The sequence below is a fragment of the Trachurus japonicus genome, chromosome 13, assembly GCF_045865225.1.
Source record: "Trachurus japonicus isolate A0001 chromosome 13, Traja_1.0".
Lineage (NCBI taxonomy): Eukaryota > Metazoa > Chordata > Actinopteri > Carangiformes > Carangidae > Trachurus > Trachurus japonicus.
This window is the reverse complement of record NC_140919.1, coordinates 42,475,933-42,492,939: the sequence shown is the minus strand read 5'-3', so window position 1 is coordinate 42,492,939 and position 17,007 is coordinate 42,475,933. Positions and strand designations below refer to the sequence as shown.

Genomic DNA, 17,007 nt, shown 5'->3' with positions numbered 1-17,007 from the left:
AGTAGTGCTTGTAAATTGATGGTGGTTTTGGACTGCAGGTGAGATGTAGATGAAGCAGTTTTTGCAGCTATCAGCATGGTTAGGTAATGGTGGCTGAGGTGACCAACAGGCCGATGACTCACAGCAGATAGGTTGAAGATGATTGGTTGAGCAGCATCAGGTCAGTCTGATCATCTCGGTCTGATTTGATTCACCTCCTCCTCCAACCTGGACAACCACACAGCTTCTCTCTTTGAACCCTCTGACACGACCCATATGAACGACTCCTGAAATAGCATCCGGACAGTGGCAGCCGGCGCCTACGGGAGGACGGTGCAGTCGGGATTGTCTGGCTTTCAGTGTGCAAGGTGAAGTCTGGTTTGATCGGTCCGGTAGAGCAACAATGAACAGTCAATAATACATGTGACTGAGATCTGGTTGGAGAAGTGTTGGTCAATGAAATGATTCGCTGGCAGAGGAAAAAAGGAAAGGAGTTATCGATTTGGAGAATGCTATCCTCCTCTGGGAAGTTTTACTGGCTGCCTCAACTGTTTATATAATCTATAAGATTCATTTGAAAAGTAATAATATGTTAATTGACAATGGAAATGGAGCTTAGTTTTATTACATTGTCTGTTGACTCAGAGATAAAAAGCTATTGCATTATGCAGACATGACTGCTGCTCTGTGCTTACACCCCTGTGTTTATTGGGTTTATTATTATTTCCCTGTATGGACTTGTCAGGAAGTGTCAGGTAATCTCGGACAGAAAGCCCTCTGTGTCAGACTGACCTGAACATCCGGCTGGCAGGAGCTAAATACGCAGTCACACACACGCTTATGTTCCCCAGTTCTTCACCATGGAGATCAGTGGTATATAAACAACTGGTGGAGATGTGAGGAACAGGTAATTTCCTGCCTTATCGCCGCGCCGCATGCAAAAACACTACCTGATTCATTTCCTCAGGAGTCGGACCTAATTTAGTTCTGTATGATCCGAGCTCCGCAGCTCCACAAGTGTTGTTTGATTAACGTTATTTGTTGTGATGTACTTTATCCCACCCACATATTAAACTTATTTAATTCATTTGCTTAATTAGAACTTTATTTTCCCTCTGATTTCTCATTTGGCAGGTAAGTGTTCAGTTTCCTTGATCCACGTCTTGTCAGCAAACAAATAGACAAACAGTATTTAAATTCCTCTTCTGCATCTGAAACAATGTTTCAGAGAGGAGGGGAGGCACGAGACACTAGCCAAGTTACTGTCACAGTTCTGTCCAAATCACAGCAGTGATCTGATTGACATATTGTGAATGAAGCTGTTTTGAGTTTTGGTTTAAATTTTTATCAAACATTGCCTTTTTGAATCATCCAACAAGCCAGCTCCAGTGAGCAGGGCCGTTGCTAGGAATTCTGGGCCCCCTGAAAGAAAGAATGCTAAAGTGGGCCCCTGGCCCCTGGCTTTTCCACTTTTTTCATAGACTACGTATGTATTATCATTTCTTATTTAGCCTACTTTGTTTTGATGCTAATGCAGCATTACTATGAGTATTAGTCAGGGTCGTATGCAGAATAATTCAGTCATACAAAGATTAGACTACTGGGGTTTTTTGTGGACCCTACTGGGTGCTGGGCCCCTGGAATTATCATCACCTTTCTCCCCTATACAACAGCCCTGCCAGTGAGTGTATATATTTTTTTGCTGTGTTTGATTATCATTACTAGTTATTTAATTTAAGATGAATGAAAATGCACCTTCTGTATTCCGACTGTTTGTTAACGTAAATATCTCTAGGTAGATGAGTTTTCACTTTCTTTGGAGCCAGCAATGGCAATGATATATACATGCTGAAGGCTGGCGGCGAAAAAGACTGAAAAATAATCAGATATACAAATGATTAAGTGCAAACCAAATCTGTTGCGGAATGTTTGGACAGTGATTAATTCCTGTGCCCTGTGTCCGACTGCGGCGAGTTAGAAGTTAACATGCTGCAGCCGGACTGATGTCAGTGCATAGCAATGGATTAAAGCCGCAGACCCTGGAGGTTCAGCTGAGCTTCAGCTGGACAACAACGCTGCTGTTTGACTGCAGTTGCATCGATCACTGCAGGTCCTCCACAGTGGAGCTGTTTAATTAAAATGCAGATTATTTACTTTTTGAAACAAACGGTGAGATTTCCTCTGGGTGTCCGCTGTGTTTGGAGGTTACATCCAGGTGCAGTTTCTCTTTAAAGGGGAACTATGCAGGATTTGCAGCTTAACTATGCTACATTTTTACCTACATTAAACAGCTTTAGAGTAATTGTGATGGTTTATTAAATGGCTTAACTTGTTACGAGGGAGAATGGAGACTCTCTACCTTCAACATGCTTGTTATTTATTGTGTCTCTTGGCTGAAAACCAACCTTGCAAGATCATGGCCGCCGGTCCAGTGTCCCAGCTCTCATCTCATCGGTACCCGACACAAATGCCCCCCGTAACGGGTAATCTCTTATTTATGAGATTAAACTACACAAATATACACGTTGTAACATCGTTTATGATATATAACGTTATCTACCTCTCTATCGATTGCTTTCTCACAGGCTTTGTTTTAACAAATGCACATGGCCAGGTGGAGGGTTAGCAAAACAGTGGAAAAGTGACCAGACTCACATAGTTCCTCTTTAATGCCACTGTTTCTAAATCAAATAACAATTCACTTCATTCTGAGGTGGCAGAAAAGTTCCAATCATCAATTCAAGAGTTTAAATATGTTGTATAAATCACAGTCCACACTGCACCAACAATGAACATGTATTAATTAACACAGATTTCATTGTATTTTTCACCTCCTTATGTAAAAGACAGCAGCTATAGAGATTGAGACTACAGGATTCTGACAGGACAAAACAAGACAAAGATAAATTTAAATTGTATTTCTTTCTCTGATGTATTACAATTAGGGCTGCAATGTGCGCATGTGTAACAGTCACATAGCAGGATATGCAATGTTTTTTAAAGAACATGTCAAATTTAGTTTTACTTCAGAACCAGTTCTCAACAGGCCTAAAAACTAAAACCCAACCCGGTCTGACCCTGATATGGCCCGACTCAATTCACGTCCTGAACCAGAGTGTGAGGCCTGGTTGGTACAGCTGGCCCGGCGCGGCTCCAAGGTTATTATAGTTAACAAAAACTAAGACTATAAACTAGCAGTGAAATAACAAAAACTACAACGAATAATGCAAAATGAACAAAAACTAAACTAGAATGCAGATGAAATAAGCTCAGTTTTCATAGAAATGACTAAAGTTGCTGGAAGAAAAAACAGCTCAATGGGACTATTTCGTGTACGACCCCCAGGTAGATAAGAGTGAATGTATGGTGATGAGGACCAATGGAGACATGTGGGAATAGAATAGGATAGAATAGAATAGAATAGAAACATTATTTGTCTGAAACCAAAGGGTAACAGAAATGTATCTTTGACAGGGCTCAACACCACACAAGACCTAAAAATACACAAGAAAAACAGTACGTCAGATGAAAAATAAACTACTCACATTGATACTTCAAAGAGAAGGACCTAATAGGGAAAGTTCATCTTCAGAGCTCTCACAGAGAGAGACTTCTACAAATCAAGGCTTTGCTCCTGACACCTGAAAAACTAAAACTAAACCAAAACTAGTCAGTTCCTCCAAATAAAAACTAGTTCAAAATGCTTAATCACTTCTTGAACTAACATACACTAAACTGAAATAAAAAAGCAAACTGAAAAACTCAATAAAAATATATCTAATAAAAATTATAATGACCTTGCTCGTCTCTCTCTCTCTCTAGCTGTCAGCAGTCAGCCCCTCCCCCTCATGCACACTCTGTCAGTCTCACTCTGAAAATGAGCCATGAGCTAGAGGGAGAAACAGCAAAGGAAGGCAGCATCTTCTTCAATCAGAGATGAGCCCTCTTATTTTAGGCTATGACATGTTAGATCATTGACGTTAGCCTGGGTTAATAGCAGGGTATTATATGAATACAATGGCATCATAGTGAGTCACTCTAATTCTTTACAAATTGAGCTATTCAAGTCATCTGGTGAAAATTCTTGTATTTTTCAATATAGTAGGCCTACTGCAGAAAAAAAAATGGCAGTATCAGTTTTTCATGTGTCTTACACCTGTCCAGTAGATTCCATCCTTCAAACAACCCTCCAGCCGGCCTCAGCAGTAGAAACACTGGCAGCAGTCACGTGTGAGTGCTCCAGATGTTCTCCACTCAGAGCGGTCCACTGAGATCCACGTAAGACCAGACTAGAGACCGAGATAGCTCCTGCTTCAAATCTCTGCAGGCCGCGGTGTTGCTATTACAAGAGCTTGTTAGTGAAATGTGTTTCTTGTTATCTAACACACACACATTCATACATACTGCATGTAAAAAGCTAAGTGTAATAGCAGCAGCCCTTCGGCCATGTTTTTAATCCTAAGTGACTTCTGCAATATTGATACATGTTATATAAATCACTGTTGGGCATCACAGTGAGAGGCAACATGGGAGAGGGGTGTTAAAGATAAAGTAGCTTCTACAGATGGACCAGTCAGTTGGAGTGTTGTCCTGAGCTGGTGCTGCAGCAGCTTCACTTAAAAGGTCAACGTGAACTCTACTTCTCTGGTGGAGAAAGATGTGAAGTGTCAAGTCCAGTTATGTTCTCCATGTGATGAAAAAGTAGCTGTAGGAATTATATTTATAAGATGCACTGGCCAACATTTTAAATGTTTTTTCCTTTCATGGCATTTGTTCCTGCCATTTCTGCCATCCATCCATCCATCCATCCATCCATCCATCCATCCATCCATCATCCATCCATCCATCCATATTTTTACGGCTTGATACAAAACAGTTTTGATCTTTACAGCTGATTCCCTCCTTCAGTTTCAGTTTCAATTTAGTTTATTTGAAAAGGGACAATGTACAGTACATTAATAAACATTGTAAAAAAAACCACATGTGAATGCACTAGCTTAAAAAGCTAGTTTTCATCATTAGTCCCTCTGCCAGATCGTACAAGGCAACCCTTAAAAAGAGCAACAATGGAATAAAATCCAATACACATTTGGACGACAATAACGTGATGCTTCATGACTATATAGGTGGCTATATAGGTGGTAAACAAGTCCGCTCTTGTCGTCGGCGCTAGCTTGCGGGCATAGTTAGCTATGCAGGTGGAGACAGTGGGATATATCAATGCACTCTAATGAAACACTCAGTAACAAAAAACAAACAAACATCCAAAATACCAGAGAGGACAATAACTAACTCTTGATAACATTTCTGCACCCTTATTGTTTTCTGTTCGATGGATGATACCTTCTTCCACACGTGATGTTCCATCTCAAGGTGATGGTTCCTTGATGGTGTTGCCAGGGACACACCTTTAACCATAGCCTTCAACCAATAGAGAGGGGTAGGCTACTGCTAATCAAGAATTTGCACTGCCACCTTCTGTAATGGAGTTGTAAGCAGAAGTGATTTGCAGCCTTAACCCATTAGGATTAGGTTGTGTTAACATAAATAAGTCTTGTACTTTTTAAGTTGTTGCATGCTATGCCAAAACTACATGATTTAAAAGCGTTCAACCACAAAACATGATTTTATATAATAGAAAATACATGTTGGACTTACAACAGAATATAATAGACACCCATGTTGCTTTTTATGCACTATTCAGGCCTTCCAAATGTCTTTGGACAAGATGCCGAACTCCTGACAGCTGTTCGATCAACTGTTTGGGTATGATGTATGATGAATGAATGTTTGAGTGAATGGAATGGTCAATTACATGAGAAGATATATAATTATTATCCATTTACCAATTGAAGGGTTCATCTGTGGGGCTGACTGGATACATTATAGACAGATCTGCCAGGACCTTCATCATAGATCTCTGATGTTCATATAAATTGAACCAGTTGGTAGTTGTTCTTTGAAAAGCAGCTTCTTTTAACTTTTTCTTGTTGCACATGTACTGCAGCCTTCAGAGCTTCTGTCCTCACCAGGGGTGAAAGTAGTTTTAAATTCTTGCCTGTTCTACAACCACAACCACAACCTTCAACACTTATTGTATTTGCCTCTCTCTTCAGCCTCATGCATCACTGACAAAAAAAAGTCTTTAATATTTTAATACTGATGTGGAGTAGAGAGAAAATGGAAATACTTGACAGTTTGTCCATCAATGATTTGTAGTTATGGTTAATAGGATGACTAACGTTGAAAATCCTCACAACAGATTTGAATTAATAACTGCTGAATTTAACAGCTCAACAGATTAAAAGTCTCATGTCCTTGGATTTCACAACATGAAAGACCAGATGTTTATGAGTTTAAGTCTGTTGTCTGGTTGTGAAAAAATCATGCGGATCACATCAATAAATCAAATGCACTTTTCACAGGAGCTGTGTTTGTGGGAGTACACATGTGCTGTTGTGTATCACTGATGTGAGTTGTAAATTCTGATTGTCACCTGACAGTTTGTCTCACCTGCTGTCTTTGTTGTCCAGGTAAAAACAGAATATCATGAAACATCACAACCTATTCTGTTGCATTGTTTTACTTGGGAGACACTTGTCTGACTGCTAAACCCCACAACTCTGTGTCAGCTGATCAGCAATCAGTCAGCTGCAGTGTGTTGGTGGAAGCTCGAGCTACCAGAGAGGCAGCTGTGGGTCGTGCAGCACTGAGATAAATTCTCTATGGCTTAGAAGCAATTACATGTTAGCACAAGCTTTTTTTTTGCTGAAAGTCTACTGGGACACAGTATCAAACCATATGGCCCTTTTCTACTGGTGTTAATCTACTCTACTTGAATCTACTGTTTATTTGTTTATTTTATTTTTTTCTTCAGTTTGGACACTTTTGATACCTCCAGCACCTTGGCAGAGAGCCAGCCGGGTGAAGCGGCAGCCCGCTTTTTGCATTTAGTTTTTTTTTCCCACTAGTACCTGGTCCTTGTTTGGTAATGGTTGCAAGCGAGGTGAGCCGATACTAAAATAGTAGCCTTAACAGACTGTCGACTACTGATTGGCCAGAGTGTCTTCTACATTACCCACACTTGTTAATGGGTCAATTTTCGATAAATATATTGTTTTGTCTTTATTGTTATTTTGTCATTATTATTTAGTGGTTGGCTCGCCCAGCATTTCCTACTTTCGGTTTCGCGGATGCTGCCCCGTGGGTCCTGGGAATAGAATAGGTCCAAGAATTTCACAGTGCGCGCGGAGGCTCATGGGAAATGTAGTGTGAAAACGTTTTCCAAGACTCCTCGCTGTCCCTTTAATTGTCGGTGCAAGCTGTTTTTAGAACGGCGGAGCAGAGCTCCTCACACCTACGCTGTGGAGGCTAATGGAATTTTGGAGTTGTGGATTTTGGATTGAGTATTTGATGAGTTTGATGAGGGAAACCAAGAAATCCCATAATGACTCTGCTCCGCCGTTTTAAAAATAACTTGCACAGACAATTAAAGGTAACAAACCTTGTTGAACTATCCCTTTAAGTACTTGTAATGAAAAATGACATACACCGAGTGGAGTAGAGCTGTAGCTGTGTAGTGGAAAAGGGCCAATACTGGCCTACTTTCACTCTTGGTTCTCACTTATGAAACTTGTTTACCTCATTTTTTGGTCACATATTAGAACAAGTAGTCTTCTTCCCTTTTCATGTCCTACATCTGAGCTCTGTCTGCTGGACACTGAGCTCTTTGTGTTGCTGTGCTGCATTTCCAGAGCTTAATTCTCAGTGAAGCTCAGATGATATCTCTTTTGCAACACATAGGCTGATGAGCCTTGGAGTAAAGTGGCAGGGATTTAGCAAACATCAAGATAGAGGGGTAACGCTGATTGCCTCTGTTGTACTGAAAACACACCTTATCTAGGAGCCTTATAATAGACAGGAACTCTCTAACTAATTTAGTCTTCAATTAAAGACTTAGATGATGAAATGAGTCATTTAAAGGCCAGTTAATATGAGACTTCATGTAACGACAGGTCTCCTTTGTGCCTGTTCTCTCTGGGATTATGACCAGAATGCAATTAGCTGCATGATATTAGGATGGTGGTGTACATTACTGAGAGGATGTTTTCTGCATATTTATGGCAGAAAATGGGACGTGGGCTGATGACAACAGGATGTAGCAGGAGAAGATAATAAGATGTATCTGAGACTAACTATAGACTGCATGGTAGGTCCTGGGTTACCACCCTTCTGGGTGGGGTGGGTGATAGGACTGCATTAGACTGTGAAAGGGCTGTTCATTAGGATGTTCAACAAACTAGCAATAGCAGGTCAGATGATGGTCTTGAGACCACATTTTCAAGGTCTTGGTCTCGGATTCGACTCCATTTTACTCGGTCTTGTCTCGGTCCCAGTTGAGTTGGATGTTTGAGTTTGAGTTTTTTCTCAAGACCAGTCAAGACCACAGCTGCAGTGACATCTTTTTTTAAACGCAAATTCCTTTGTCATTCGCTCACTTTGCTTTATGTAATGTAATTCAGTAACTTTAAGATTATTACAATTGTTCTACAATAATATACGTATGCTTGTGTGACCGTCTGAAAAACTTGGTTGCACCAGTGTCAACAGTAGGAGACTTCAGCAGGTTCTGTGCTACTGTGTTCTTCTGTTCAGTCCTTCAATCAATTTGAATTAAATATGGTTTCGATTTTATATAAAATTATCTTTTCTTTTTAGCTGAGGAATGATGTAAATATCCAGCCACATGATTATTTTGAATACTGGCACTGAATAGAGTAATCTTCTTGAATGGTCTTGCATCTGTTTGGTCTTGACTCGGTCTCGACCCCCACAAAGTCTTGGGTTTGGTCTTGAGTCGTGAAAAAAAAAAGTTGTGTGTGTATGCGAAAACACTTAGGTGCACCACCGCAGCTGAATAAATGGCTAATAAAAAAAAACTCTCAACAACATCCAGCATGTTCAAAGCGAGTTAATAAGCAGCTCCTGTGGCTCCGTGGCCACAGGCTGCAACAGCTGATCTCACCTCGGGCTCCATCACTTCCTCACTGGGATCAACTCCAAACGCTGCAGCAGACAGGTGCAACATATACAGAAATGCCGCTTCAAGGATACAAGCACTTTTTTTTTCATATCTCCCGTTCGTTCTCCCTGGGAGTTGAGTGAAAACACTTAATGGTGCGCCCAAGTCTTATAATGACCGGGTAAACCCTGAAATCGAGGTAAGCAAAGCAGACTGAGACTGAGAATGCCTCAAGTCCTGAGCATGTCAACATCCTTGTTAAATGTTCATCGTACTTTGCTCAAGGTGGCAAAATTACACAAACTGATTGAAATCTGTTCAGAAAAATTATTTGGCCTAAATTCTCTGTTATATTTTTTTTCTTTTAGGTCTCTGTTTATGTTTTACCATATTGACTTGAATATAAGGCAGTATGTTTTCTGTTGATTGAAAAAAGTCTGAAAAAGACGAGTTGTCTTATATTCAGGGGCTCAAAGGTCGGACAAGTTAGCAAACAACAGAGGAGTTATGATGCCAATTTTAAGATAATGGTGATCAGTGTTCAAATTACCCTGGCAACTTCTTTTCTCATTAGATTTTAACCGACAAGAGAAATACTATATCACAGATACCGTTACATAATGATGTTATAAATATAACAACCACTGCTGCTTCAATGCAATCTACCTGTTGTTATTTCACTGATACTGAAAACATGATTTTTTTTATTATTTTTAATGTTGTTTAAAAAGTATTTTTCCTAAAACAGGTCTTGAAAAAGGGCGGTCGTCTTACATAGAGAAATAATTTGGTTGTACTGTTCAGTAATTGCAAAAATCAGTCCAAAACCAATAGTTAAAAATATATGTTAAAGATTTGTGATACAATTTTGGTTAGGATTTTACTGTTTAAAAAAAAAGAAAAAAAAGTGATATGATATTTTTGCCATATCATCCACCTCTATCCTAGTGCCAGAACTACAGCGGTGTTCATTCCTTTCCTGCTGCAGCATCTTCAGCGTTCCTCGGCACAGTGCATTTCCATAAAGAAATGCTTTTCCTCCAAACAAACTGACCTCAACCCCCCCCCCCCCCAAGCAGCTTTGGTCTTGGGGTTGCTCAGATGTTTGCCCTGCACAATTTTACACAATCTTCCACTTGGGAAAGAATGCATGAAAGAGAGAGAGAGAGGGAGGGAGAGGGAGGTCTACTTCACTATAAATGGGAGTCCTTCACAGTTATGAGCAGAAGTGTTTCCACCCCAGCTAACTGGCTCTCAGCTGTTAAGGATACTACAAAGAGCCCTCGTCATGTCATTATCCAACCAGCAGCCGCTCTCACTCTCTCACATCAAACACTCATTTTTTTCTCTCCTTTATTTTTTTTGCTATCATTCTTTTCTCTCACTGTGGTCTGTGTGTGTGTGTGCGTCTCCATGTTTATCTCTCCATCTCTTCCTGTGAGCATGCGGCACCCCCTCTTGTTCTCCCTCTGTAATCTCCATCTGATTAACGCCGAGCACAGACAATGACGGAGAAGAGGTCCACTCCAGGTCAATCAGTACCATAGTGTGTGTGTGTGTGTGTGTGTGTGTGTGTTTGATGGAGGAATGGTGCCAGACTTAATTATGGGTTATAATAACTCTGTTGGTGTTTGTGTGATGCTGACAGCTGACTGAAAACATCCTGACTTGGTCCACTTGTGGCCTCTCAAAATGAAGTATTGACCAGCTGACTGACTGACTGACTGACTGACTGACTGACTGACTGACTGGATTGACTTGGATAATTGACTGACTGGCTCACTCAGAGGCTTAACCGCTGCCAGCAAATGAATTAGTTTGTAACTGACGGACTCACTAACACATCGAGTTGTTTAGTGGTTTCCTGACTGATAGCTCACTAACTCGCTGACCAGACTGAACTCTGAACACCTGACTGGTAGCCTAACCAGCCTCTCACAACCAGGAAACAGCCCGGAAATCATCACATATCGATACAGTACTCCTTCACAGGATTGGTTGTTGCTCTGTATGTGATTTGTCAGAACCGAAATGGAAAAAAAGAAAAACATATTTCTCTTATAAATCTTCATCTTAAATTTTTTCCCTTTCTTTTATTTATTCCTTTGTTTTCTTTGCCTGATATTGTTTTGCATTTTGTTGTGTTGCTGTCAATTTTTCTCAACACCATTGTAAATGGTATAATAATAATAATAATAATTTTACAAGCTCAATATTAGCTCAGATATCTAAAAGGCCAATTCGTAACTAACCCATCCTGAGAGGCTAATGGCAGTCTCACGCACCAAAAGCACGACATCACATAATATGACTCCTTATGATCAATGAAACTGAATGTGTCCTGGATATTACCAGTATATTTTATCCTTTAGCTGCAGCTTGACACTTGGCTGTCAGAGGTGCAGTGCTGGTTCTTTCATTACTGTGGAGCTCCTACGACATGTACTGCACCAGCACGTTGTTATGTAACCACTGTGCCCAGGGAGGTTTACCCAGACAGCACACATATGTCTTGCCAATATGTACCAGATATGGAGAGTGTGCTCATTGGCAGTAACTTACCAAGATATTAGCCTTTAACCAGAAATGCAGACTAGACAATGTTTCGCTCTGGATCATTACAGACTTTCTTATATGACCTTCACTTCACTCTATAATCACTATTTAAAGGGATAGTTCACTCAAAATTCAAATTGCACTCATTATCTCCTCCCCCTCATGTGGACTAAGGGCTGGGAGAAGTTTCAGAGTCCTCCGTGGCTTCTCTGAGTTACAGGGGGTCTCGGCGTAGCAGTGCATGTCCATATAACGGTTGCAAATGGATACCAACTGTCTTTATAACAAAAAGACACACCAAAAAACATCCAAATACCTCCATGCTGCTCATATGTAATGTCCGTCTTGTATTAAAGCCCAGAAAAACTAGACGGACCAGGGAGAGGACAGACCCTGGTTGGACGAACCAGGAAGAGGAGCTTCGAGAAGCTTCCGCTACAAACAAGCTTGAAATATAGACTTATTTAATTTTTTTTCGGGACAATTTCTCATTTGGGGGCTTCAATACAAGACGGACATTATATACGAGCAGCATGGAGGTATTTGGATGTTTTTTGGTGTGTCTTTTTGTTACGAAGACAGTTGGTATCCATTTGCAACCGTTATATGGACATGCACTGCTACGCCGAGACCCCCTGTAACTCAGAGAAGCCACGGAGGACTCTGAAACTTCTCCCAGCCCTTAGTCCACATGAGGGGGAGGAGATAATGAGTGAAATTTCAATTTTGGCTGAACTATCCCTTTAATGTCAGAACTCCAGAACAGAGAAGACAAATAACAGAGAATGACAACATCGCACTCTGAAGACGGAGACAGTTGTCCAGACACTAAATCACTTTACCACTGTGACTTCTATCATTTCTCCTCCTTCCTTCAAGCCTGGTTAACAGCTTTAGTCTGGACGTCTGGATGTTGAGCCTTAGAGACTCACTGTGTATGCAGCATGCAGCATAAGCAGTGCTGTATAGTGCTGTTTCATATGCATTTATGCCAGCTTGCACTACTTGCCTGAGTCGACCTGTGTGAGCTGACCTAGCTAAGATGTTTGATGAGCTGAGAAAACACAGAACAACACATCAGAAGATGCTTGTCAGATGTTGTGAACAAGAGGCCGGCGCTGGCATGACGTATGTCTGCTGTCTGGGTACGGACTGTACATCAGTCACGTTAACATGTCAGACTGGCTGCATGAGGCCTTTCATCATGTCAAGAATACAATGCAACATCCAGCTCAGTAAGACAATACTGGTTCTCAGCAGTATTAGATGTGGATTAGTTTGTGTCTTGACTTTGATTCCATTTATTAATTTGTACCGAGCAAATGAAGCAACATTGGAAACATCCACTCTGAGGAGAAGCGGTCAAGCTAAGCTAACAGGCTACATCAACTGCAACAGACTGACTGTGTCATGTTTCTTTGTAAATGCATCACAGACAGAAAAAAATCTGTCAGAAGAGTAAATGATAAATGACATGATGCTTCTTAGTTTCATCTAAACTAATTTACTATTTAATTCATTGTGCAGCTCAGAAGTTAAAGCAGAAGTAAGTGATATATTTGTGTTAATATAAGTCTTAAATAGTTGTATCTTCCGACAGCAATCACTTACATAGAGTGTTTGGTCTGAAACACGGGTCTGTCAGTCACTCTGCTCTGCTCTGAGCCGAAGAGAAAACATTTATCGTATCCTACAGTTTTTATCCAATGAGGAGAGAGAACGGCATGCAGGGCTGTGTGTGCAGCCAAGGAACGCCGTGAATGTGGCGACGTAGGGACGAGGACTGTTATGGTGCGTTCAAGGAAACTCGTATTTTTCCGACCTGTGAAGTCGTACCAGTTCGATCTGGTACGAGTTCACGGGTCAGAAGTTACGAGTGGCCGTTATAATGACTTTCACAGGTAAAACAGGTCGGAGAAACACGAGTGGGTTGCCTGGAACGCTACAAAGTCGTAAGTTGTGACTTGAAGCTGTAATTTACGATTTCAAAAGCCTGCCTGGAACGCAGCATTAGCCAAAACCACCGGATCACTTACTTCTGCTTTAACAGCATCAACATTTCTGGGATGGAATGTTACTCAGTGCATGATTGTGATTTGGAAATCAATGAATAGGTCTTAAATGTCACTATGATGACTTTGACCATTTTATCTGATTTATTTGTTTTCTGCATGACATAAACTTAAAGGTCCAGTGTGTAAAATGGGGGTAGAACCGTGATATCTATTATTTAAACAATGAATCAACTAATTTTTTCTCATAGCCATCACCTTTTAAATGCATAGCTATAGCTGGAGTTTAGTGAGCAGACTTTACCTAAATTGCTAGCTGAGTTTAATGTTAAATGCCAATACAACTCCATGTATACATAGGTAACTTGCTAGCTAACAAGCTAACTATCTTACCAAGGAGAGTCCTAGTCCGCATCGTCTACAGGTGCAACGAAACTCCACTTCAAATGCTGGTGCAATACCAGCAAGTTGTGCAGGTAAACCTCTTTTTTTGCAGTGTTGAGGGCCATTTTGTCATACACGTCGCTTCCTGGTCGCTATTGCACATGTGCAACTCTTAGTAAAGATTGGAAGAAGCTACTTCCATGAGCTCTGGACAAACCATGTATGGTTCAGCTTCACAGGCCGAAAAACATGCGTGATGATGTCATCAACTAATATCGACAATGTTGGCATCTAATTTTGTCATCGATTTTTGTCCTTAGTGAAAAAATGAAACTGCTTCTCCGGAACTACACTTACACTTACAACAAGCTCCTTCTATAAAGTGCATGAGTTCCTCAGTATAAATGAAAGTTTCTGTCAATCAGCATGAAATCCCCCCTGATTCAGCAGCTATCACTGTGCTCCTCAGTCTGAAATTGATGTTATTTTCTGGATAAAACTAACACTTTTAAGTACAATCATTGTTGATGTTTTCCAAGTCACACCCAAAGACCAACAACTTCGCAGTGAGTGGTCAATTCATTCAATCATGTCGAGGAAAGGCACGTCATAATAAATCTAGCAGTAGATGAATAAACACAATGAAGTTTGCAAAGCCACCTTTAAGGTTTGGAGTGTCTGGTAATGAGGCGGCTGTTGGCTGCCAACAGTCATTATGTTTAAATTCATAGAGCAGAAAAGAGTTTTTATTATTCATGTAGTTGACTCTGGCCTTCTGTTCATTCTGTCATTTAAGGAAGGAGAATCACAATGACCAGCAGCCAGACAGTCTGGTGACAGTAAAATTAGTGGTGTACTCCCCCCTCCTCCCTCTCTAACAGTGGTTTTACTCTTAGGTAACATTACAGGCTCTAATTTCACTACACGGCAGACAGACGGACTCGCGGGACTTTAAATGACTGTTTTTCTAATGTCACACAAGGTAAGTGCTCTTGATAAATCGGCTGAGAGCTTTGCATTTTTATTTAAATGAGGCTGCAACAAAGAAGCCCGAGCCTCCGTTTTCTCGTTCTGCACACTGGAACTGTTTGTAATTTAAATTGAGATGACAGTAATTGGTAGTCTGAAATGTCTTTTTCTGTTTGTTTGTTTTACACTGGAATTGATGAAATCAGTGGAAGACAAGAAAGGTTTTTCCCCCTAGACAAGAGGAAAGCTACATAATGGTTTCTGTCTGTAATAACTAAGATGGGATGATTTATATGACAAGTAAAAAGGTCCAAGGACCTCCGTCTGGATTCAGACCTGGGGCTCTGGGTCACTTAGGACCATTTCAAGCCTGAAAGTCAACAGGCTGTGAAGGTTTTGTCCACTAGCCTTTCTTCACGCACCTATGTTCTTCTGTTCAAGTTTCATTTCCCTTCCCTTCAGTACTCCACCTGGGATTGAAATGCTTTCTCAGCCAGGCCAATCAGCTAGCAGAGGGAGGGGCTGAGAAGAATGATGTTGAGGTTAGGCGTCCGAAGTTGTAGTTCATACATAATTATGGCAAAACCATTCCTTCCATTGTGACAAGTCGTTGTTTACAGTGTGCAGCAGCTTCATTGTTCTGGCGCATAATGTAGCCTACATCAAATGTTAGCAGTTGGGTAAAGACAGATCCAACAGTTTTAGAGTGTATTCAGACCTGTGGCTTGTTTGCTTTGTTTCAATTCAGGCGCTAAACCGATACAGTTATTGTATTCTTCTTTTGGGTCGTTTGTGTTCACACGGTAACAGTCCCAAGCGGTCCAAACTTGTAAAGAAATGCCATGTGCAAACCAGCTGTTCTCTCATTAGTACGTCGAAGGAGGAGGAGGTTACCCGGGAAAAACTAAAAACCTGGAATAACGTCCAAACGGGCCGGAAAATTAAGATTCCACCTGGTCCAAACCACAGTTGAAGCCCAGACCCGACCCGATCTGAGTCAATTGTGTATATTTTCGACCTGAACTCAGCCTGATCCAGTGTGTGAATCATGGGACATGGTCAGTCTCTTTGCGCATATGAAATGAAGTGCAAGACACTGGTCTACCTCAACATTAATAATAATAAGTGTTTGACAAGCGTTGTGGATAAATCTGCTTCAATCAGTGTTTATCGGCATTTTTCAATAAACAATCCAACTTTATGACCTCGGCAAAGTGGATTGAAGCATTCACTGACACAAAGCAGATATGAATGCATTAACGCAGGCACTAAAACTTCCGCTCTCTCTGTCAGTCTAATGCAGACTGATCACACACTGATGGTAATAACTTGAAATGTCAACTCTAAGTACTGGATTACGGCTGTGTTTGGCATTCCAGACTAACCTGCACTTTAAACACCAGACTCTCTGGGAATGTGTCTCAGGACTCAGGCATTCAGTGGGACAGCAGATTTTGTTTTGTTTTTTAAAGTAGAAACAAACGTTATGTCATGCTTAATAATCATAATTGCCGTATGCAAATGAGACCATGGTTTGATACATAAATTTAAGCTTTAATGAAATGTAAATAGGTGAGTTATATAAATATCCCCTCCCTGTACGGTCGTCATGAAGGAGGAACTTAGCTGTAAAGACCAAATCCATCTTCGTACCAGGCTTTAAACATGTTTATTTCTGGACGTTTTTTAACATGGGACTGACTCAGCGTTGGAGCCGCACTCTAGTGGTCAGTAGAGGAACTGCAGGTTTTCAGCACATGAGTGTTAGAGCCTGGTATCAGAGAGCTGGAACAAGTACATACAAGGTTGTTGGAGGAGGACTGGTTGAAGCAACATGAGAGAGAGAGACAGACGGGCGTAAACAGTCGTGGAAGTTGGAGATACTCGATAAGAAAAACAACAAAAAAGAAACAGGTTGAAAGATAAAAGAGTTGGTGAGAGTGAAGGGAAAGTCCTGTGTGATGAAAGAGAGAGAGAAGGTGGTGATGAAAGACACTGCGTTTTGGAGGAGGAGACGGGGACATGTGAAGCCATGGAGACTTTGAGGAGCAACGGTGTGATCATTACCCACCGTCGTCGTCTTCA

At 41.0% G+C, this 17,007-nt stretch overlaps 1 long non-coding RNA gene across 1 annotated transcript in view; it reads left to right on the top strand.

The window, feature by feature from the left end:
• LOC146976689 (uncharacterized) overlaps positions 1-17,007 on the top strand; it is a 316,272-nt gene that overhangs the window by 271,143 nt on the left and 28,122 nt on the right. The gene's annotated exons all lie outside the window — the stretch shown is intronic.